Source organism: Harpegnathos saltator, unplaced genomic scaffold (genome assembly GCF_003227715.2).
Source record: "Harpegnathos saltator strain DR-91 unplaced genomic scaffold, Hsal_v8.6 scaffold433, whole genome shotgun sequence".
In the NCBI taxonomy this organism is placed as follows: Eukaryota; Metazoa; Arthropoda; class Insecta; order Hymenoptera; family Formicidae; genus Harpegnathos; species Harpegnathos saltator.
Genome location: NW_020230243.1, coordinates 239,220 through 264,999, shown reverse-complemented (window position 1 = coordinate 264,999; position 25,780 = coordinate 239,220). Strand labels below are relative to the sequence as shown.

Here is a 25,780-nt window from a genome sequence, read left to right as displayed (position 1 = left end):
AAATAAATATTTGACAAAACAGAATGTATGATTTAATATACAGGATGGGGGATTATAAGTTTATAACCCTAAGTGTGAAGGTGGATTGGGTTAAGACAAACATGAAAGTCCCATACCGTTTTGCGACATTCGCAATAATTATCGAGTTATTAATGACAGAAATCTGAGGAGTGGGAGCGCGCCGGCATAGATGATTGGAGAAGCGTTGCAACTGCTTAGGTCGCAGAGCGACCCAGTCGATCCAGCAACTGTTGCCGGTGCGCGGCGAGGGGAAAGACAATGCACCGCTATTCGTTGTTTTATCTCGCCGGACCCTACGTCTCGCCGCATGCCGCCAACAGTTACTGGGTCGAGTGGGCCGCGCTGTGGCCTGAGTAGCTGCAACGCTTCTCCAATCATCTATGTCGGCGCACTCCCATTCCTCAGATTTCTGTCATTAATAACTCGATAATTATTGTGAATCTCGCAAAACGGTATGGAACTTTTATGTTTGTCTTAACCCAATATACCTTCACATTTCGGGTTGTAAACTTATAACCCCCCACTCTGTATATCTACAGGGTGTTTGATAGCTGATTATGCAGACGAAAGTTGGAGATAGATTGGGTGTAGCCGAGAAGAAAAGTCATGTACCATAATGTCAAATTGCCAATAGTTATCGAGTTATTAATTAAAACATGTGAGCCAACGAGCACGTAGAGAGCGAAGGGTGACCGCAGTAAGCACGTAGACATTTGATACAGGCGGAGTCAGCAAGTGGTGGCAGGCGAGCGCGCGCGGCAAGGGGCAACGTAAGCGACAAGAGGCGAGCGCGCGCGATGAAGAGCGAGCGAGCACGAACGACGAGGAGCGAGCGAGCTATAAGGAAAAAGCTATAAAGGAAAAGCTCGCTGTCACGGCCAGGTCGCCGCTGCTGCTCGAAGATACGTCGAGCTGTATCCCAACCGAGCAAGACATCCGTCGCACCACGTTACAGATACAAAATACAGATTTTTATGCTGGCAATGAATATTGGAACATAGCTAGTGTATAACATGTGTAGTGTAATCAGCTGATTGCTGCGGGTACTCTGCGTTAGCGCCCACGTCTGACGGTGAGTTGCGCCGCATCTGTCTACCTCCCGTACCCGACCCGCAATAGGTCTACTATTTTTGTTAATAATTTAAAATCTAAGCTTTTGCCAAAATTTTGCAAAAGGAAAAGTTGTTTTAGAATTTTATCAGGATTTTATACTTTTAATAATGGAAGGTTGTTTTGAATCACCCTGTAGATAGGAAAGACAACCATGTTGCGCTTTCAATGAGACATTTTTATGCTAATGAAGTCCTAAATGGTGAACAGTATCGACAAATTATGATTAATAATGTTGTACTTCAGTTAAACAAAAAAGACTCATGTGTTAAGATGAACAATGGAGAAATTATTACAATTGTAAACATATTACAAAGAAAAGACCAAGTATATGTGATTGGTCATGCATTTCTCAGAGCTGAAAATTTTTATCAGTATCCTATTTCCTCATCTATTCTAGGAATTTTTAAAGTCTCTTATAAGAATGAACAAAGAAGAATTTTTCCTGTAAATGATATAAAGGCTAAATGTTGGCTCATTCCATATAGGGAGTCTTATATCTGTGTTCCTCTATTGCATACTAGTCCTCTTTTTCATTAATGATTCTCGCTGTTTCATTTCTCTTTTTATATATAAATAAAAGTTTTATTTCAACACATATATATATATATGCTTGTTTTGTTTTTATCCTTCTATTTTTATCCTTCTATTTACCCTTTGATTTTCTTTTATGATATGATGATGATGACTATTCATGCAAGTGCCTAGTTGGGAAAAGCAATTACAATAATCTCATTTGTGTTTCCTTAAATGTAATGTGATACAAGGTGCGAGTAATTAATAGTATTTTATAGGGATGTGAAAATTAATTGTATGTATATTGCTGGGAACTTAATATTTTGAACGTGAATTGCTGATCTTGCTTGCAGCAGGTCAATGCAATTTCATAACATTTTTTAATTATTCAGATACACTTAGCGGAATTTTAATTTGTGTCCTCATTTTTATAAATATTAGTTTTGTTTTGTAATGCGTTATTCTTTTTGCAGTTTGTTGTGTTTAAATTTTCTAACAATGATGGGGACAGTGATAGTGATGAAATACTATATGATGTTGGACTAAGCAAATGGATGAAATTTTGTGATGAAAATATGAATGGAATAATAAAATGGCTTTCTAAAACTGTGGATGCTGGGCTTTCAGCACGTAAAGAAAAAGACTTTGAGAACGATTGGGAAGAATTCTCCATTCGTATCAAGGGATATTATGGTGGTTTTCATTTCTTTTAATTTTTTAAAATAGTTATATAATAAATTTGTTAGCTCTTCAATATTTATATTTTGTCATAGAGAAAGAATAAAAATGTCTCGTCTTATTAAACATGTTGTATTTATAATTGTTAGGGTATCCAGGAAACTTTCAATAAGAAAACCTCCCAGGTAAACATGATGCTAAACATTAACATCGCATTTTCATTACTATAATAATTTTGGATTAATTGTGTTCTCTTGTCAGCAAATCAACAGCAATTTTCATGGCAGTAGAATGCCATATTGCCACAATATCAGCGTAATTTTTAAAGCATCAGATGACTTCTTTTACATGCTGACGAAATTCTGTTTATATATGAATGCATCTTGACGTTTTTATGCTAGCATGTTTGTCTATCTGGGTCATTTCATTAGCATTAATTTCTTTTATTATATTAAACATTTATAAATTATGCTATTTTCCTGTTTTTATATATTAACTTTCTATTTAGATACCTATCTAAAGGCTTGTCAAGCATGTAAAAATTATATTAAAGATTCAAACTATGAATCCGAAATAAAATTAGGACGGGGATTACGAAAAAAGAGAAAAACAGCAAAGCTAGACTCAGAATCAGACTCAGAAGCTGATGATAGAAGAAAAAACAAAAAAATGGTCGAACAATTTGAAAGGAAAATATCTTCACCACCTCAGGTGCTATTATCTGATTGCTATATTCGCTCCATATGTAAAGATTCACAGCGTTATAAATACTCAATATCTAAGCAGCTAAGAAAATACAATTTAACGTTGTTTCACAAAAGAATTGTGAAGATACATCCTATTCTTGTAAATCCGCCTGTGACCAAAATAAAACCTCTAAGAAAGCTTGTGATCCAGATTTGAATGATAAAAGTTCTGAATTTCCTCAAAAATTGGAACAAGTGAAAAATCGAAAAAAGCAAACATCTGATAAAAAGAAAATAATGTTGGATAAAATGAGTCGTTCGTTGCATAATAAAAATGGAGAAAGGCAGACAGAAAATTCTAGGTGATTATTTAGAATAGGGGAGCCACCCCCCCCCCATTTCAATAATTCACATATATATTATTATTACTATCTTCCCTTAATAACAAGCAACAAATTTCAGTTGTCGGTCGATGCTAATTGAAAAGTTATTAACAAAAAAGTGTAATAAATAATATTCACGTATTGAAGTACTACGTGTCTTCTGTGGAAATAATTGTACAACACTGTATATAGAGATTTATTTACGTGTTATATTCTTCGCTTGGTTTGTTTATTTACCTTTCTTGTACTGATTATACAAGGAAAGAAAAACACACGTCTACATGCTGAACGAAATGGGTTTGCAACTTTCCACGCAAAACTAGGACGGATGGGGAGGGTGCGGAAGGGGGCCGAAGGCCCCCACTTGTATTCCCCCCGTGTGTGTATGTGTGTGTGTGCGTGTGTGTGTGTGTACATATGATTGAGACATTTTCATTTATTAAACAAATGAATTTTTAGCTCATGTATTAGTGGTTATTTTTGTTGTGTAATAACCACTAATATATGTGATAAAAATTCATATGTTTAATAAATGAAAGTAGTACCAGAGAGAAGCCTGAGAGCGGGCATGGCCGCATTTACAGCGTTATCGAAAAGTTGGCTGATTCGAAGCGCCAACTGGGTCCATTTTTCATGGACATGAACTACTAAGCCAATGTTCATGATTTGTTGGTACTATTCCGTGCTATGTCCATAATTATTTGGTTCTGTTTTGTGCTATGTTCACGAGCGAGATAGATTAGTCAGATAAAAACGGAGAATCGGTCTTTGTCTCACCACCAGCGAATAGACAATCGCGACGATAAACTGAAGCGAGCCAACAGCGATGTTATCGTAAGGCAGACGTCGTCGTCTCCCCTTTCACCCCCTTGTTTTCCTTTCCACATTGTTTTATATTCATAATTCGGGAAGAAAATAATTTCGAGAGTTCGGACGATTTCTAGCAATGACGCGACAGGGATAACGCGCGGCTACATTAATTTGTCATGACTTTTATATTACTCGTAATTACATAAACGGCCATATATGCAAATTATAGATAATTATTGCGCGTATGTTTTAATATTGTACAATATGGTATATAATAACAACAACTTCATTTCTTGCAGTAATTATTTTAAGATCTTCGTTGAGGTCGTGAATTAATTTTTTTCTTCATCAATCAGTTTTCTGCAAAAATTAAGATTTTTTAAATAAAATATGAAATGTTTCTCTTCTCTTCTCTCCGAAGAGTTAATTAAAAAATATGTACTCCACAGAGTCAACTAACAAATGTGTAGTCAGAAGGGTCAATTCAAAAGTATACTCTGAAAAGTCAATTTAATAGCGTATTCCGAAGAGTCAATTTGAAAGATGTATTCTGAAAAATCAAATTAATATTGTAATCCGAAAAGTCAATTTATAATAGAATATTTACTTCGATGATTCAGCTAAAAAACATTTATTTATTATTATATTCAGAGAATAATATTTAATTTATTATTTATACTTATCTTACTTATGCTTACCCTACATATGCTTCTTTGAATGAAAAATTTAATTTGTTGATTGTCTGCCTTACGAATTGATTCAGATTTAGATTTGTTAAAATATCTCTTATGCGCAACTCCTGAACAGGTAGGTAGTAAAATAATTTTCTTTTTTACGAACTTTATAATTTTTCACGTACATGAAAGTTGAAAGATTTTCAGAGAACAAATAACTTTTCTTAAACATTTACACAAAAGGAAAATCTTTTCTTATTAATAAAGAATGAATAATTAATATCTCACGCAAGAGGAATCTTCGTCCTTGAAATCATCGTGCGATTTTGCTTTTAGAAAAGTATAATATTGATGTAATAGTAACAAATGCTATCCAAACACGGTGCAAATCTTAAATGTTTTTGAGAAATGCAGTTTGAAGTTTAGTCTTTTCTGTTCTGTTAATGTCGTTACAGCAGAAGAATTACCAATTGGCTTCAGTAGCACAGTGGATCAGGCTTTGTGATATGAGGTTGTTCCAGTGTGTTATTTTTACTATCACAGGGAGAACTATGTAGAATGTATAATAATACGCACACAAATTCTTTATAATCATACTTATTTTTTTAGCATGAATAAAAACGATCAATGCTAACATGATAAGTGTATATCGCAATTGTACGTACACATACACACACACATATACACGTATACTAATGATGTCAAAACCGAACAATTCGTGAAAACTTTTTATTGATCGCAATTGTACGCAAAGACGAAAGAGAAGTACACGGGTCTCCGCGGGTATCTCGTCATATTAATTGTCTATGAGCTGATAAACAATTGACCTCCGGTATTTACAAGTTATGCTTGTCCGCAGCTTGTTCGGTTTTGATATCATTGGTATCAGTGATGCGAATTTGGTGACGGACTTACACGAGGATTCTCCTCCCCCCCTCATATACGCACACAGCCAGCTCGGTCAATCCGTGTGACCCACGTGATCGGCAATTGTCGACGCGCCGAGCGAGAGAGAGAGAGAGAGAGAGAGAGAGAGAGGAGAGAGAGAGAGAGAAAGAGAGAAAAAGAGAGAGAGAGAGAGAGAATATCATTCCCTCCTTGTCGCTCTCGTTCTCGCTCAGCGAGCCTAATTCTTTCTTGCTCATAATCTGTATCGCGGGCGCGACTGTCTCTCTCTCCTTTCCTCTCTAATGACAATACTGAAAAGTTTTGTCTACTCGGCGCACCGAAATTATTACAAATAACATTTTATTATTAATAATATTATTATTTATAATATATATTATTTGTAATATTATTATTTGTAATTTTATTTGTAATTGTATAATAATGTTACAAATAATACAAATTTTTACAAATTTTATTTGTAAAAATTTATATCATTTGTAATATTATTTGAAATAGTATTAATAATATTCGGCGCGAAGAAAATGAAATATATTTTATTAATTATTTTGCGAAGTCGGGCAGGTTCAGAGGTTTGATTATTGAATTGTTTAATAATATTTTAAGAATAATTTTATGTTGTACAAGGATGTAGTATGAAATATAAAAGAATATTGTAATAGAATCAAGAACTACGAAACGAAACCTCTTTGCTTTTATTACAATATCCTGTAAGTTTATAAATATTTTTCATACAGTATTAGATAATCTCCAAAAACAATTACATCCGTGAAATTTTCTATCTGCGCGAAAAAAAATTCATAAAATATGTTTGTTTCATCGCTCTAAATGAGAAAACTCTTAGAACAATGTCATAGTTGTTCAGTGCACTACTTAATAAAATATAATAATACTATGTTTGTATGTGTGAAGAATATTTGTTAACTTACAGGATATTGTAAAGCAAGGAGGTTTTATTTCGTACTTCTAAGGACAAGACTTATTAACGGCTAAAGACATATTCGAATTGATCTTGCCTTAATTGGTCGGATCAGTGACCGGTCTTGCTTTAACTTCCAAGCCTCATAACTCCGAAAGTACTCAATGAAATGTAACTTTGTTAGAGTGTTTTGGAAAGCTCTCGAGATAAACTAGTAAGAACATGTATTGGGTGAGTGTAAAAGTTCGTGCGTAGTTTCAATAGATGGAGTTATAAGCGTCGTAAAGTGTTGTCATTAATACTTCCATCTACATATTATATAACGTTGGAAAGGTGACGTCTTCAGCTGTTATTAGAAAAAAAAATCATTTGTTTTCATACAAACTGCTTCGAGAAATATTACTTTAAAAATGAGTATCGATAAGGTGCATTTACGGCATGTTATGCTTTACGAGTTTCGGAAGGGAATAAACGTTGCCGCAGCCGTAAAAAATATTCAGGATGTTTATCAGGATGAAGCACCAGCTAAACGAACTGTGGAAAAATGGTTTGCTAAATTTCGGCGCGGAGAATTTAACCTTGAAGACGAGCCACGCTCTGGTCGACCTTTTGACATTGATGACGATGTTTTGCGTACTTTAGTGCTCAATAATCCGCGAATTTCAACAGAAGAAGTTGCTACAGCACTAAACGTTGACCGATCAACCGCTTTTCGGCGTTTAAAAAAGATGGGATTCGATTTGAAGCTCGATATATGGGTGCCCCATTTGCTGACCGAGAAGAACAAAATCAAGCGAATTTCTGCAGCCGTTTCTTTACTCGGGCGGCTCAATAACGAGTCGTTTTTGGATCGACTAGTGACGGGCGATGAGAAATGGGTCCTCTACAACAATGTTCAGCGCAAACGGACATGGAAACAATCAGGTGAGCATGGTGACGCAATGCCAAAGGCCAGTTTGCACCCGATGATGCTCTCTATTTGGTGGGATTGCAAGGGCATAATCTATTTCGAGCTTCTCCCCGCTGGCGAAACGATTGATTCGGACAAGTACTGTCGCCAATTAACCAATCTGAATCGAGAAATAAAAGAGAAACGTCCGATTTTGTCAAATCGCAAGGGAGTCGTCTTTCATCACGACAACGCCAGACTACACGTTTCGAAAAAGACGCTGCGCAAACTGAAGAACCTGAAATGGGATGTCTTAACGCATCCACCGTATTCTCCTGATATCGCACCATCTGACTATCACTTGTTCCGGTCATTGCAAAATTATTTAAATGGAAAAAACTTTGACTCTTTGGAGGCCTTAAAAAACGGCGTCTCTTCGTTCTTCGAATCTAAACCGCGCAGTTTTTATGATCGAGGCATCCGTATGCTGCCAGAACGTTGGGAAAAGATTATAGAAAACGATGGAGAATATATCATTGATTGAATAAAGATTTTTGTTTGCCTAATCACTGTGTGACTTTTACTCACAAACTCCGCACGAACTTTTGCACTCACCCAATAATAAAATATTGTAGTTTCTATTTAAAAAAACATTAATGACCTTGGCCTGATTTTGACAAGGTCACTCAAGGTCAAGTCCACATTTCCGTCATGTGTCGTCCTTCAAGCCATGCAACTTTCGTTCGAAAAATTTTTTAATAAAATCATCGATAATGGACCATATCACTTTAGTTAGAAAAGTCTGGAAACGGTCAAATACCTCGAAAACGAAACATTTTTAAGAAAAATATTTCCAACTAAAGTTGTAAAGTTTTAAAAGTTCTATTGAATGATCATATCCGGTTGATCTTGAGTGGTGGAGTCAAGGCGAGGTCAATGCCAACATGATTTTTCAAAATGGAATATCCAATTTTTTATCACACAGTGTTAAAGATGACAGCGAGTCGTTTCTGAAATACTACTTGATGACCTATTTTTGTTGAGAATTGTCTGAGTTATGAGCTTTAGAATTTACGGTGCCGCCAGCATTAGTATTATTCAGGATGTACCGCGTGGAGGTTGCATGGTCGGACTTTACACCCCCCCTGTGTGTGTGTGTGTGTGTATGTCAGCAGAGATAAGGACTATGCAGTAGTAGTGCGTCAATTTTTAACTGATACTTTCCCAAGCCGATGGATAACAAGATGTGGAGAAATAGAGTGGCCCTCTAGATCACCAGATCTTTCTCCATTGCACTACTTCTTATGGGTATATGTTAAAAACAATGTGTACGGAACGAAACCTGCTAACTTGGCAGACCTTAGGGAACGCATACTGCACCAAGTAAATCTTATTTCACCAGAAATGAGACGAAACGTTTTAAATGAATTTCATCTACGATAAGGTTATTGTCAAGCAGCAGACAGGAGACAATTTGAACACTTAATTCAATAAAAACCCGTCTGCATACACACGCGCTCGCGCACACACACATGTACACACACACATAGCAGAGAGGGTTTGGAGTCATTAAAGTCGAGTTATTCTCCCTCTTAAATCATCTAAATCTTGAGGCTTGGTGGCATAAACTTTACTTTTCAAATAACCCCACAAAAAAAGTCAAGTGGGGTCAAGTCCGGAGACCGAGGTGGCCACTCAGTATGACCCCTTCGCCCTATCTACCTGTCCTGAAAGACCTCATTCAAATATTGACGGACAATGACACCATAATGAGGTGGAGCTCCATCCTGTTGGAAATAAATTTCATCCATATTTCCACCAGCTATGTCTCGAATAGCTGGAACAATTTGTTCGCAAAGCATGACTGTGTATATTTGTGCTGTCAAATTGCCTTCAATGAAGAAAGGGCCAACTGGTCTACCATTAAGTATACCAGCCCATACGTTAACTTTTTGTGGATATTGGGTATGATTGTCTCTTTTCCAGTGAGGATTAACGTCACTCCAGTATCTACAATTGTGTCTATTTACATTTCCAGTTAGTTCAAATGTTGCCTCATCAGAGAAAACAATATTATTAAGTAATAGGGGATCGTCGACAATCATCTCCATCATAAGATCACAAAATTCGATGCGTCTATCAAAATCGTCTTCGGACAACTCTTGGACCAAATGGGGTTTGTATGGATGCCATTTATTCAATTTCAGAATTTTACTAACAGATGCATGACCAATTTCGTGTTCTTGTGCAACACGATTGATGGAAATGTGGGAACTTTCAACGAAAGACTATAAGACATAAGACATTTAATGCCTTATCATTATTTGTTGCTGTTTTACGTCTACCAGATCTTGGGCGGCTTTTAACGCTACCAATGTCCTCGAAACGTTGAATAGTACGGATTACAGTACTTTTGGAGACCCTATTATTTTCATTCCGAAAATTTTCATTAAATAATCGCGTTACTGTTTTATACCCTCTTTGTTGATCTCTCCATCCTCGCATCATTAACAGTGTTATTCGATCTCCTTCAGAAAGCTCCGCCATTCTTAATTAGAGCAAAGGAGAATTAATCAGGTACGTGGTAGGAAATTAATCTAAATAATTAAGTAGAGAAAAATACAAATTATTAAGTGTTGGTCCAACTTTCGATTTGTTTATTTCAACCAGCATTAGCAAAAAGCTCGTTGAGCAACTGAAAATCTAATAGATCAATTAATAATATTTACGAAAAAATTCTGGGCTATTGGAAGCAAAATGAAGATGTTTGGGATAATCAGTTGAAGCGCAATGGCTTCTTTTGTTACAGAAACAATATTTGGAGCTGTTCGTTTTCGTCCACGAGGTGACTGCTGCTCTCTAAAAAGAAGACAGTACTGCATCAAAGATTCAAATCAGTGATCCGCATTGTTTGCTCAAGAGCTTGTTACTATTGGTGCTTGCGAGAGTGAGACAATAAAGATCGGTCCCGCCAACGCTTTCGGGCAGATTCCCGCTAACGCCTTGGAACATCAGGCATTCGAGCAGCTTCTCGCGATCATCTTCGGGCAGTTTTCCGCCATAGCTTACTAGCATAACCGCTTGAAGTCGTACAACTTTGCTATTGGACATTTTTCCAATGAACAAAATGCATTCTTACTGAAAATATTAGGGGGAGCCGATACTTTTCGATTAATGTATTTTCTTTAAACCAATTAATTGGTCTCATTATATCGCGCACAAAAGTATTAAGGTTATAATCACTGAAAACTAAATAATATTTTACAAGATATTTTACATTTTGTGTCAAAAAATTGATAACTTCAAACCTTTATAACTCGAAAAGTACTTAATGAAAAAATGTTTCATTATAGTGTTTTGGAAAGCTCTTGAGATAAGCTATAAGAATATGCAATAAAATGTTGGGGGTTCCATTAAAAAAATAAGGTTGACCTTGAAATGACCTTGAAGGACCTTGAAGGACATGATCAAGGTCAAAGTCATGATCATCATCTTACTCCCCGCTTGACACCATACAACTTTGTTATTGAACATTTTCTCCAAAATGCATTCTAACTGAAGATATTAGGGGGCTCCGATACTTTTCTATGACCCTATATGTATAAACAAATTTATTCTGCGTGCTGTCCCAACAACTAAAGTATCAGTAGCAGGACAGTTGTATAAAGTAATGAATGCCATATTTCATCATGGATCGTGCATTGCAAGCGGTCATTACACAAGTATATGTAGAGAAGGTAAATCTGATTGGATAGAAACTGATGATACGCAAATAAAAAACACTGGCCAAGAGGCGCTACAAATGTTTGTATTCTCTTAATGGCAAAACTTTAACACGTTTATTAATAGTATCCAATATTTCAAAAAAATATCTTTTTAAAAGTTATTATTATTCAAGAAAAACCTAACAACAGAAATGTACGTAACATAAGTTTTTACATGTAATATTTATTATAAAACTTACCTTTTTAAACAAAAAGGTAAAAAAAGGCGCCAAGTACAAGCGCAACATGTATTGTGTTATTTTTAGAAATTTCAAATTCAAATTTTTTTTAAAGGTATATATGTGTATCTAACAGGTTTTTACAAGTAAAACTTAAAGATAATACATAAGATTTTACAAGTAAAACTTATATAAAACTTACCTTTTTAAACAAAAAGGTAAAAAAAAAGGCGCCAAGTGCAAGCGTAACACGTATTGTGTTATATTTAGAAGTATCAAACTCAAGTTATTTTTTTTTAATGTATGTATGTGTACATGAGTTTTTACAAGTAAAACTTATAACTATAATAGAACTCTGTAACACTATTCTACTGTACAAGAGAAGTGATATATTAGAACAGTAGCGCCAACTGAGAAACCTAACATATATATTATATGATTATTGTATACTTAACTTAATATTTTTAGAAATCTCAAATTCAAATTTTCTTTTTTAAGATATATATTATAATATATGTACATAAACTTTTAAAAGTAAAAATTATATCGTATTATAAAAATTTAATACGTTTGTTATGTGTCCAATATTTAAGAAAAATATCTTTTTAAAGGTTATGTTATTCAAAATATTCAAGAAAACCTAGCTTACAAGTAAAATTTATCATTCTTTATTAGAACACTGTGTTATATGGTTATTTTACTTGTTATTGTAACAAATTAATTATTATAACAATGCAATAAAAAATATTTAATACAAAAAATCTTGGCGCGGCTGCACCAAAAGCTATATCGAACTAAAACTTGTTTAATACATATATGACAGCATTTTTATTATAATAGAATGTACTTGTAAATTCTCTCTATACATATACGGTGTAATACATGTTTTATTTAAGTTTATATAGTACTATAATAAATTATAAACCTTCACTATAGAATATACATATCGAATGTGTATATATTTTTTTTACATTTTGATATTTTTTTATTCAAAGATGTTATTCTTATTATAATTGACGAAATGTCAATGATATCTAATTTGACTTTAAAAAACTATATCGAACTAAAACTTGATTAATACATACATGACAGCATTTCTATTACAATAAAATGTTCTTGTAAATTCTCTTTATACATATACGGTATAATGTTTTATTTAAGTTTATATAGTATTATAATAAATAAATTATAAACCTTCATTATAAAATATATTATAATAAAAATAAAGTCAAATTAGACATTGACATTTCGTCAATGTTTACAAATTCACTGAAAGCGTTCACTATTGATGGCTGCCAAACAAATACTAAACAACGTAGCGTCGTCAAACTTCAAACTTAAGCTTTATAAGATTGGTACTTTCTACCATAGTCATTCTTTTCAAACAACAACCGCCATCTATATGTTAGGTCGGATACTTCTGGGATTATCCTCATACTAACTCGTACGCTTTGTTGGTTCTTTTCTTTAAATCGTTTTTTTTCGAAAACGAAGAGACATTGCATCGAATGCTATTACCATAAGTTACTAGTAGTCAAGTACTATTAACTCCGTAAGTTTCGTTCCAAACCGTTTCTCGGTTGACGCGTCCTTTGCTTGTAAATGGTTTTTTGCAAAACAGGATTTTTTATTCAATTTAATATAATGTACAAGCACACAACGGCAGACGACACCACTATGATTTATATACCATATGGCACGATTACTTGTAAATCTTCTTTAATTAATATTTTGATAGTTATTACAAATATCACAAAATGGTACAGGACTTTTGTGTTCATCTCCATGGATTTTATGTCCTCAGAGAGATTATGAAATCAATCAAAGACACCTTATATATATATATATATATCAGGTGTAGTAAAAAGAAATCCATTATTTTTCCAATAGATGGCTTTAGTTATCTGTATCTCGCGTTGTATAAGTCCGATCGGGTTCCACTAGATGGCGTTAGAAAGATGAGATTTCGTACTAAAAAAACTTTTTTGACAGTTTTGTGATTAGTTGACTCAGTTTTGTTTGAGCGCGCGTCAAAGATGGACACTAGCAAAGAGAAAATACACTATATTTTACAGTTTTTCTTCGATAAAGGCGAAAACGCAAGCCAGGCGGCTGAAAATGTGAATAGTGTTTATGGTCCTGATACTGTAACAGCCAATCACGCGCAATTTTGGTTTCGTCGATTCCGTTCCGGTAATTTCGATGTCAAAGATGCACCACACACTGGAAGGCCAATTGTCGAAAATATCGATAAAATCATGGACATTGTCGAGTCCGACCGTCATGTAAGCACTGTTTCGATTGCCCAAGAGCTAAAGATTGCACAAAAAACCGTTTGGAACCATTTGAATAAGGCTGGATACAAAAAGAAGCTCGATGTATGGGTGCCACACGAGTTAACGAAAAAAAACCTCATGGACCGAATTTCCATCTGTGAATCGCTGCTGAATCGCAACAAAATCGACCCATTTGGGTCGACCATGAAGCGGTTGGTCACTGGTGATGAAAAGTGGATCACTTACGACAACGTCAAGCGAAAACGGTCGTGGTCGAATCGCGGTGAGCCGGCGGAAACGGTGGCCAAGCCAGGATTGACGGCCAGGAAGGTTTTGCTGTGCGTTTGGTGGGATTGGCAGGGAATTATCTACTATGAGCTGCTCCCCTATGGCAAAACTCTTAACTCGGAACTGTACTGTCAACAATTGGACCGTCTGAAGGAAGCAATCGCCCAGAAGCGGCCAGCTTTGGCCAATAGGAGAGGAATTGTGTTCCATCAGGACAACGCCAGGCCACACACATCGATAGTGACTCGCCAGAAGCTCCGGGAGCTTGGTTGGGAGGTTCTTATGCATCCACCTTATAGTCCGGACCTGGCACCAAGTGATTACCATCTGTTCCTGTCCATGGCGAACAATTTTGCTGGTGAAAAATTCGCTTCAAGAGAAGCTTGTGAAAATAGATTGTCTCAATTTTTTGCCAATAGGGACGAGGGCTTCTACGAGAGGCATAATGAAATTACCTTCAAAATAGCAACAAGTTATCGAACAAAACGGCGCATATTTGACCTAAATCGGATCATTCTAACTATGGTAATTAAAGCCTTCAATTTCATGCAAAAATAATGGATTTCTTTTTACTACACCTGATATCTTACCTTATATATATATATTTATTTATTTATTTATACATACACATCATTTTAAATTGTTTTTTTATGATTTGGGAAGTTATAAAAAATTAGTAGTTTATATATATAATAATTCTGTGGAAATAATGTCATCATTCTCATCATTATTCTTTGTAATATGTATTGTTTTAAATTTAAGTTTTATTATCTTGCTTTCTAGGAGCTCTTTTAACAAAATTTGAGATTTCTGATATATCTGTAGCAGAGAAAAGTGCTGCAACGTGGCTGACCAACAGCCCATGGAGAAAACAGGAGGATAGTTCTTTTAGTAAAAGGATTGAAAATGCCTCCAAGTCTTCAAAGGAGAAACAAATAAGAAGTCAATTAGTCAATAAGGCTAATTTTTAATTATTTTTCAAAGATTTTAATTAGTCATATAAGACTCAGTTCATACTATGCACAAAAAGTTATAAAGATTCTGCAATATTTTTTAGTTTACTGTGATTTGTGCTTTTGTATGTTACAGAAAGTTAATTATTATGAGTAGCTTCGAAAGTTTCTTTAATTTCAGAAAAACAATTGAGCTATGAATGATTTTAGTTATTCTTTTCCTGTTTCTTTCTCAATTTTTATTTTCTGTTTTTACTATATAGTAGCCATTTATATAGAATTATATGAGTTGATTGTTCTATTTTAATATTACTTTACATAAAAAATATTGATGTTAGAGAATCTTTTTTAAATTTCCTGTGACTTGTACCTTTTTTTACATTAAAAAATGTAATTATAAATCAGTTAAATTTAAAAAAAGTATATCGTACTTATAAAAGCTGTAACTGTAACTTGTTTATTTTGTATCTTCTTACTTATTTCTATTACGCTCTTTTCATTTATATTAAGCCATCTTTTAAGAATTTTGTTTTTAATAGAAAATATAGAAAATACAAGAATGATTTGCATTTATTATAATTTTAATTAACCTGCCTTTTTAATTTATTTCAATCTAAGTAATAAACAATAAAGAAAGTTTCCTGTGAATTGTGTTTGGCTATATTACTATATTAGTAAACGTATTTACTATATTAGTAAAAGACAAGACTATAAGTTTCTGGCAGGGTTGGGAAGTAACGCGTTACTTGTAACGCGTTATTTCCCAACGCCGTAACTGGTATCGTTACTTTTTTGAGTAACGATTAGGTAACGCCGTTACTTTTTGGTGTCAGTAACGAAAAAGTAACGGCGATACATTTTTTTTGTAACGAGTAACAAAACGTCCATTACTTTAATCGTTACTTTTTAATTTTTATAAAATTAAACTTAATTGTATTTAATTTCTATGCATTTTTTATTTTATGCTGAATTTAATGAGAACCAATAAAGATGGACTCACATATTGTCATCCATTGGTCTTAGCTATACAGAAAGGTTTAAAAGAAAAGTAAATTGGTGTAATTTGGTTAATACATATGTTCATCAAACAACATTCATCTGATCAAAAAGAAAAATCAATATGTTCATATTTAATTTTATTGATTTAACTTTAGGTTTTGTACTACATTCGAAAAAGAAGAATTGATAATTGCCAGCTGTTTGCATCCCAAATTGAGTTGGTTAGCTGAAGATAAGTGGAAACTTGCGCAAACGTATTTAGAAGATTTATAAGGAATTCCTTCAATTAAAAATTTTTTGATGCCTGATAAGCACAATAATAACGATGACTTTTTTAATTTTAAATAGCAAACATCAAATGAGAAATCTGCCTATGATGAATGGCAAAGATTTTTAAAGTCAACAGGCACTAATGTCCAAATATTAAATTTATATCCACTAATTAAGAAACTTTTCATTAACTACAATACTTAATAACATAAAATAATAAAAATATTTAAATATATATATATATTTCTAATCGTCTTATGTCCGATTTATATCTTGTCTTAGCACCTTTCTTATAATCTTGGATTTACAACAAAAAAAAGTAACGGAAAGTAACGAAATAAAATATCGTTACTTTCAAGTAACGGTAACGCGTTATTTTTTAAGATCAGTAACGAGTAACGGTAAGGAGTTACTTTTTACCGAAAGTAATGGTAACGGTAACGAGTTACGGCAACGAGTAACTTTTAAAAAGTAACTTCCCCAACCCTGGTTTCTGGTGCCCTAATAAGAAATAAAAAATCGATTTTAATGTACATTATATTATGATATGCCGAATTCGCATTGGTTTCGATGTCAAAATTTCGAAATCGAGCTGATTTCGATATCGAAAACTTTTCGAAACCGAGCCCGTCTGAATCTCGTTTCGATGTTGCATTTCGACCTATTTTTGATGACCAAATTTCGATATCGTTTCGATATCATTTCGACTTCTTATTTCTCACTGGGATGGAACCGTGTAATGAAGATATAATCCTTGACAGCACAAGAACTTCTGGGAATGTCCCAAGAACATTCTGAGGATATAGCGATATCCTCAGAATGTATGCAGGATGTTCCCTGGATATCTGTGCTGTTAGAAATAGTGTGTTTTAAAGATTTAAGAGTTCTTTTTTAAACAAGAGATATGGTCTAACACACAAGAAAGTTTTATTAGAGACTCAGGATTCAAAAATATTAGATATTTTGGGAGATTTTACAATAGAGAAGAGAAGTAACTGTGATTTAGGAATTTTAATGAAGAAAGATATTTTGTTATTTTCATCAACAGGTTAAGAGCTAACCAGTATAATTTAAATGAGTCTCTTCACAGAAAGGGATATATAGATAGCACTAGGTGTGACTGTGGATATGAAAGAGAGGATACTGACTATATGATATGGCGGTGCAGTAAATATAATGAAGAAAGAGTTACGACGAAGAATTAAGAAAGAAAAGAATAAGGGATAAATGTAGCATTATTATCTGGATTAAAGAGGAAAATTGAGACGCAGTCTGAATAACTTATAACTTTATCAAGAAAATATGAAAAATAGTATAACAACCTGAAGTTAATTATTCTTGTGCCACATAATCTGAAAGAACAGGTTGAAAAAAATATAAAATTTTATACAACGAATTGGCCTATCTAACAAAATATCTATTGATGTACAAATTTATTAATGCATAATAGTTAATGTTATTTTATAAATAAAATTATATAATTGTTACCTTATATTAAAATCTTCGTATACGACGTGACTACGTGATGTGGTACTACGCACGTGGAACTAGTGCTGCGAAAATGTGGCCAAGTACACTGCAGCCACAATATATGTATAAGCAGTAGCGACGCTCCAGGGGGTACAGATTCCTCTCTTGAAAAACGAGTGCCAAGCGCCATCTGGAGCTGTACTCGGACGTTGCTGAACTAGAATGGGTTACGTGACACGGAATGGGGATACGCGGTAGTATTCAAACCCCTGCAGCCGCGCACTTTCATATATATACTGTTTGTGTAAATATGAACACAGAAAAAGAAATATTTTTAATAAGTATTTTACAAAACTTTATTTTTATGTCTACTTATACATGCTAATTAATCATTATTTTGCCCTATTAATTAGCATGTATGAGTAGACAAAAATAAAGTTTTATAAAATACTTCTGAAAAAATTTTTTTTTCTATGTTTACATTTGTACAACATTATATATATGTATATTGAGTTGGGTAATATATGTACAATTTCAAAATTATTAAGTAAAATGAAATAATAGAATTTTTATGTCTGTATAATTTTATAAAATAATTGTATAGAAAATACAAAATTATAGATATCAACGACATACAACTATATACAACTACACAACTCAATATGCATATATTAGAAACGCAATATAAATATAAAACTACATATTTATTGCAACTTTTATTTTGTATTTTTTTATTACCATGTTTACAAATATTATTTTAAATGGTTACAATATTTTTTATAATAAAAGTAAAATTTTCGCATTTTCTACATTATTAAATAATATATTAAATTTGAAATATATTGATATATATAATAGGATATCACACAGTAATATAAGATTCATTTATATATAAAACATTGTGCAGATGTTTTCATTAGTGAATAGCTATGAGAAAAAATGATTTTTTTATAGAAATAATGTTAATATAATAATGAAATGAAACATACCTGTGGAAAACATTTTAAATTTATCGTCAACATTTGGAAGAATGTCTTCTGTATATTTGACATGTCCTTCATGATGTCATCTCATGTATTCCCACACCGCAGTCTGTTGATCCTCTGATCTAGTGATAAATAATCCTCTTCTTAGTAACATCTCTCTTGTGTAACATCTTCCGTTGTGTCCTCATGTTTTTTCTTAAAACATAAATTTCTTCTTCTTCATTTTTTCTTGCTGTCTCTTCACCCATGTTTATGGGCAGTGGTACAAGCGCAGAATTGTTCGGAACATTTTCTACTACACTAACATGCTCACAAATATTATCGTTAACGTTAATATCAACATGCTGTTCAAAATTTAAAGGCAAATGTAATGTTGGTACAGCATTATTGGTTAGGCGTCGCCTAGACCTATAAGACTGTACTATATTTTCTGGAAAATGTTCCGTACAGATTCTCAATTTGGCCAATGTTTCTTTAGGCGCACCTATAATATCACAAATTACATGAAATATAAGAAATTACATGATATGAAACAATTATGAAATATTAAAAATTACATTAGAAAAACGAGAGCATTGCAATGTTAAAGATAAACATGAATATCTATATATAAGATAAAGAAAATGTGTTTAAATTAAAATATATTTAATAAATTTTAAATAAAAATATTTACTATTAAAACATTGTCAAAAATTGGCATCTATTTAATACTTACTGATCAAATCAGTTTTGCTTATAGCTATTAGCCAATGTTTCCTTTTCGATGCATCCTCTAGGAAGCGATGTACTGGTATTTGAGATGTGGACTTACATTGCGGAACACAACACTTCCACATCATCTTTGAAGAAATGTACCTAGAAAATTAACATTGTTACTTATATATAAAGTAAGATATTAATACAAAATAAAATATTAATTAATAAAAAGACAAAATAAATCATAAAGTAAGAAGCACATTCTTTCTCTTTTCTTTATTTTCTCTAAGAAATATGAATTGTTATATTAACATGTAATATTAAGAGAGGTAGAAAACTGACCAACTTAGTAAATAATCTATTAACAGTGTGACCAACAATTGGCAATAAATTTGAGCAGAATATGTTAACAAATAGATAGATTTACAACATTTATAATTTGCTATTATTCTTTTTACCAAACTTGTTGAGAGACTGACAACACAACAACAGATAGACAATAGGAAGCAAGCAGGATTTGCAATATATTCCATTTAAATATATTGAAATGACAGATCTTGCTCGATTTCTGACATCAATTTGTCATATTCAGTTATCAGATCCTGTGATATTTTTGCTATTAAACTGCTGATAGAATTTGAAGTTTACTAGCAGAAATATAATCTGATAGCAAAATTTGATAGAGTGACGGCATAGAAATCAAGTCTGTCGTTCTAATATACTTAAATACACATAACATATAGCAGATTCGGTAATTATTTGGAAGACGGACCTCATCTTGGATTTCACTCAAACTCATCTATCTTGTGTATTTTGACGTGTAGAAGCCGAATCTGCAAGTAAAAATGGTCGCTCGGCTCTAGTTTGCGAGAAATAAATAGTTAAAAAGTGACACATGCGAGGTTAGGAAACCTGTCATGTCGGTAATACAGAGACTTATGGTTTGTTCTTTTTAGTCAAAAAGTGTAAAATAGTACAGGTTGGGGAGGGGCGAAGCCCTCTCCCCAAAAAATTTCCATATATTAAACATAAGAATTTTTAACTCATGTATCAGTGGTTATTATACAACAAAAATAACCACTGATACATGAGCTAAAAATTCATATGTGTAATATATAAAAATGTCTCAAACATATGTATACATACAGTACCAAATATATGTACACACACACATACGGGGGGGGTGCAAGGGGGTGCGGGAGGGGGGCCATCGGTCCCCCCTCCCGCACCTTCCCGTCCACGTTACACGTGGAAAGTTGCTATAACTTTCAACGTGCAATGAGCGCCAGGGAGGGAGGGCCGAAGGCCCCCCCTTGCACCCCCCGTGTGTGTGTACACATGTTGGAACTATATGTATATATATATTTGAGACTTTTTTATTTGTTACATACCCCCCTCCCGCACCCTAACCGTTCTTGTTTCGCATTGAAAGTTATATCCATAAGTCTCTGTATTACCGACATGACAGATTTCCTAATCTTTCGTGTGTCACTTTTTAACTATTTATTTCTCGCAAACTAGAGCCGGGCGAGCATTTTTACTTGCAGATTCGGCTTTTACACGACAAAATACACAAGATAGGTGAGTTGGAGCGAAATCCAAGGTAAGGCCCGTCTTATAAATAATTACCGCAGATTCTGTTCGTTTTTCACCAATCTGCTGTTACAATGTGTGAGCAGGCTCAAAAATAATAACAGCAGATTAAGGCCGTAAATAATTTTATATCTGTCGACACGTCGCATTTGAATCTGTCGCCAATTTATAATAAGATTAATTTTATCTACACATATATATATATATATAAATACTTACGTAAATGTCAATATTATGACGACACATGCTCTTTGTCCTTCGTTGGTCCTTCTTCCTTCTTCCTATAACACTGAAATGCTCTTTTTTAGGCACTTAAATATACGAAACATCTTCTCAAGTCACTGATAAACAGGAACTGTTCAATATGGCGACCAACAGATGATGGTGCCGGGTCGACTACACTGCCTCCTGCCTTTGTACGAGCAGAGAGAAGCCTGAGAGCGGGCATGGCTGCATTTACAGCATTATCGAAAAGTTGGCTGATTCGCAGCGCCAACTGGGTCCATTTTTCATGGACATGAACTACTAAGCCAATGTTCATGATTTGTTGGTACTATTCCGTGCTATGTCCATAATTATTTGGTTCTGTTTTGTGCTATGTTCACGAGCGAGATAGATTAGTCAGATAAAAACGGAGAATCGGTCTTTGTCTCACCACCAGCGAATAGACAATCGCGACGATAAACTGAAGCGAGCCAGCAGGGATGTCATAGTAAGGCAGACGTTGCCGTCTCCCCTTTCACCCCCTTGTTTTCCTTTCTACATTGTTTTATATTCATAATTCGGGAAGAAAATAATTTCGAGAGTTCGGACGATTTCTAGTAATGACGCGACAGGGATAACGCGCGGCTACATTAATTTGTCATGACTTTTATATTACTCATAATTACATAAACGGCCATATATGCAAATTATAGATAATTATTGCGCGTATGTTTTAATATTGTACAATATGGTATATAATAACAACAACTTCATTTCTTGCAGTAATTATTTTAAGATCTTCGTTGAGGTCGTGAATTAATTTTTTTCTTCATCAATCAGTTTTCTGCAAAAATTAAGATTTTTTAAATAAAATATGAAATGTTTTTCTTCTCTTCTCTCCGAAGAGTTAATTAAAAAATATGCACTCCACAGAGTCAACTAACAAATGTGTAGTCAGAAGGGTCAATTCAAAAGTATACTCCGAAAAGTCAATTTAATAGCGTATTCCGAAGAGTCAATTTGAAAGCGTATTCTGAAAAATCAAATTAATATTGTAATCCGAAAAGTCAATTTATAATAGAATATTTACTTTGATGATTCAGCTAAAAAACATTTATTTATTATTATATTCAGAGAATAATATTTAATTTATTATTTATACTTATCTTACTTATGCTTACCCTACATATGCTTCTTTGAATGAAAAATTTAATTTGTTGACTGATTCAGATTCAGATTTGTTAAAATATCTCTTGTGCGCAACTCTTGAACAGGTAGGTAGTAAAATAGTTTTTTTTCTTTACGAATTTTATAAACTTTTCACGAACATAAAAATTGAAAGATTCTCAGAGGACAAATAACTTTTCTTGAACATTTAAACCAAAGGAAAATATTTTCCCATTAATTAAGAATGAATAATTAATATCTCACACAAGAGGAATCTTCATCCTTGAAATCACCGTGCGATTTTGCTTTTAGAAAAGTATAATACTGATGTAATAGTAACAAATGCTATCCAAAAACGGTGCAAATCTTAAATGTTTTTGAGAAATGTAGTTTGAAGTTCAGTCTTTTCTGTTAATGTCGTTATAGCAGAAGAATTACCAATTTGCTTCAGTAGCGCAGTGGATCAGGCTTTGTGATATGAGCGTAGAGGTTGTTCAAGTGTGTTATTTTTACTATCACAGGGAGAACTATGTAGAATGTATAATAATACGCAGACAAATTCTTTACATAATCATACTTATTTCTTTTAGCATGAATAAAAATGATCAATGCTAACGTGATAAGTGTATATCGCAATTGTACGTGTACGCAATTGTACACATACACACACACATACACACGTATACCAATGATGTCAAAACCGAACAATTCGTGAAAACTTTTTATTGATCGCAATTGTACGCAAAGACGAAAGAGAAGTACACGGATCTCCGCGGGTATCTCGTCATATTAATTGTCTATGAGCTGATAAACAATTGACCTCCGGTATTTACAAGTTATGCTTGTCCGCAGCTTGTTCGGTTTTGATATCATTGGTATCAGTGATGCGAATTTGGTGACGGACTTACACGAGGATTCTCCTCCCCCCCTCATATACGCACACAGCCAGCTCGGTCAATCCGTGTGACCCACGTGATCGGCAATTGTCGACGCGCCGAGCGAGAGAGAGAGAGAGAGAGAGAGAGAGAGAGGAGAGAGAGAGAGAGAGAGAGAAAGAGAGAAAAAGAGAGAGAGAGAGAGAGAGAGAGAGAGAATATCATTCCCTCCTTGTCGCTCTCGTTCTCGCTCAGCGAGCCTAATTCTTTCTTGCTCATAATCTGTATCGCGGGCGCGACTGTCTCTCTCTCCTTTCCTCTCTAATGACAATACTGAAAAGTTTTGTCTACTCGGCGCACCGAAATTATTACAAATAATATTTTGTTATTAATAATATTATTATTTGTAATATGTATTATTTGAAATATTATTATTTGTAATTTTATTTGTAATTTTTTTATATGTAATAATTTTATAATAATGTTACAAATAATACAAATTTTTACAAATTTTATTTGTAAAAATTTATATCATTTGTAATATTATTTGTAATAGTATTAATAATATTCGGCGCCAAGAAAATGAAATATATTTTATTAATTATTTTGCGGAGTCGAGCAGGTTCACAGGTTTGATTATTGAATTGTTTAATAATATTTTAAGAATAATTTTAAGTTATACAAGGATGTAGTATGAAATATAAAAGAATATTGTAACAGAATCAAGAAGTACGAAATGAAACCTCTTTGCTTTTATTACAATATCCTGTAAGTTTATAAATATATTTCATACAGTATTAGATAATCTCCAAAAACAATTACATCCGTGAAATTTTCTATCTGCGCGAAAAAAAATTCATAAAATATATTTATTTCGTCGCTCTAAATGAGAAAACTCTCAGAACAATGTCATAGTTGTTCAGTGCACTACTCAATAAAAATATAATAATACTATGTTTGTATGTGTGAAGAATATTTGCTAACTTACAGGATATTGTAAAGCAAGGTTTTATTTCGTACTTCTAAGGCCAAGACTTATTAACGGCTAAAGACATATTCGAATTGATCTTGCCTTAATTGGTCGGATCAGTGACCGGTCTTGCTTTAACTTCCAAGCCTCATAACTCGGAAAGTACTCAATGAAATGTAACTTTGTTAGAGTGTTTTGGAAAGCTCTCGAGATAAACTAGTAAGAACATGTAATAAAAAATTGTAGTTTCTATTTAAAGAAACATTAATGACCTTGGCCTGATTTTGACAAGGTCACTCAAGGTCAAGTCCACATTTCCGTCATGTGTCGTCCTTCAAGCCATGCAACTTTCGTTCGAAAAATTTTTTAATAAAATCATCGATAATGGACCATATCACTTTAGTTAGAAAAGTCTTGAAACGGTCAAATACCTCGAAAACGAAACATTTTTAAGACAAATATTTCCAACTAAAGTTGTAAGGTTTTAAAAGTTCTATTGAATGATCATATCCGGTTGACCTTGAGTGGTGGAGTCAAGGCGAGGTCAATTCTCTTTGGGTTGCTGTAATGAATCCATTTTTCATCAACCGTAACGATGCGATGAAGAAAACCCTTCCTTTTTTGCCGCTAGAGCAGTTGTTCACAGGCGAAAAAACGACGCTCAACGTCTCTTGGCTTCAAATCATAAGGAACCCAAGTTCCTTGTTTTTGAATCATTCCCAACGCATGCAATCGCTTGGAAATGGCTTGGCGGGTAACTCCTAATGCTGAAGCAAGCTCTTTTTGCGTTTGGCACGGATCCTCATCGAGCAATGCCTCCAATTCAGCGTCTTCGAAGATTTTTGGCCTTCCTTCACGCGAACGGTCATCAACATCGAAATCACCGTCTTTGAAGCGACGGAACCAATCACGGCACGTTGTTTCACTTAGAGCAGCATCTCCGTAAACTTTTTGGAGTTCTCGATGCGCTTCAGCCGCCGTTTTCTTCGAATGAAAGAAGAAAAACAACACTTCCCGTAAATGACGATTATTTGGCACAAAATAAGACATTTTCACACAACCAAAAGTATATGACGCAAAAACAAAATCACTAATGTGTCAAAGCGGTTTGTTTACCATATGTCTAAGCTTGGTCTAACCCTAAAGAGATGGTATAAAACAATTAAAGATAATAACAAGCAATCAGGAGCTGCTAAATACTATTGGATTCATTTCGATGCTGTTGATGAAATTCTCAAAAAACATCCAGAAATTGCCCCATTATCCTTAGCTTCGAGTACTGATGGTTTCCGATTATATGTCGACTCAAATGAAGAAGAGGGCAATGAAAATAATCCTGCAGAATTATCTTTACATATTAATAATAATCTGAAGACAAATCAACTTACAAGTATTAGAAAAACTAGAAAAGCAAATGAACCGTACTGGGCTAAACAATTAAGAATCCAAAGAGAAAGACATCATAAAGAAAATTTTGAACAAAAGGAAAGATTTTTGT

At 33.8% G+C, this 25,780-nt stretch overlaps 1 protein-coding gene across 3 annotated transcripts in view; it reads right to left on the bottom strand.

Annotated features, from left to right (window-relative positions):
* The window catches only part of Pfas (phosphoribosylformylglycinamidine synthase), a 145,214-nt gene extending 123,708 nt beyond the window's left edge, over positions 1-21,506 (bottom strand). The window contains exons 1-5 of one of the 3 annotated variants that reach the window (XM_025301586.1): positions 21,286-21,506; positions 19,493-19,632; positions 18,781-19,261; positions 17,810-18,008; positions 17,644-17,673 (exon numbers count right to left, since the gene is read on the bottom strand). The gene's annotated coding sequence lies outside the window, so the exon portion shown is untranslated. The remainder of the gene's footprint in view (positions 1-17,643; positions 17,674-17,809; positions 18,009-18,780; positions 19,262-19,492; positions 19,633-21,285) is intronic. The other 2 variants (XM_025301585.1, XM_025301587.1) reach the window with 2 other exon arrangements.
* Positions 21,507-25,780: the final 4,274 nt, after the last annotated feature.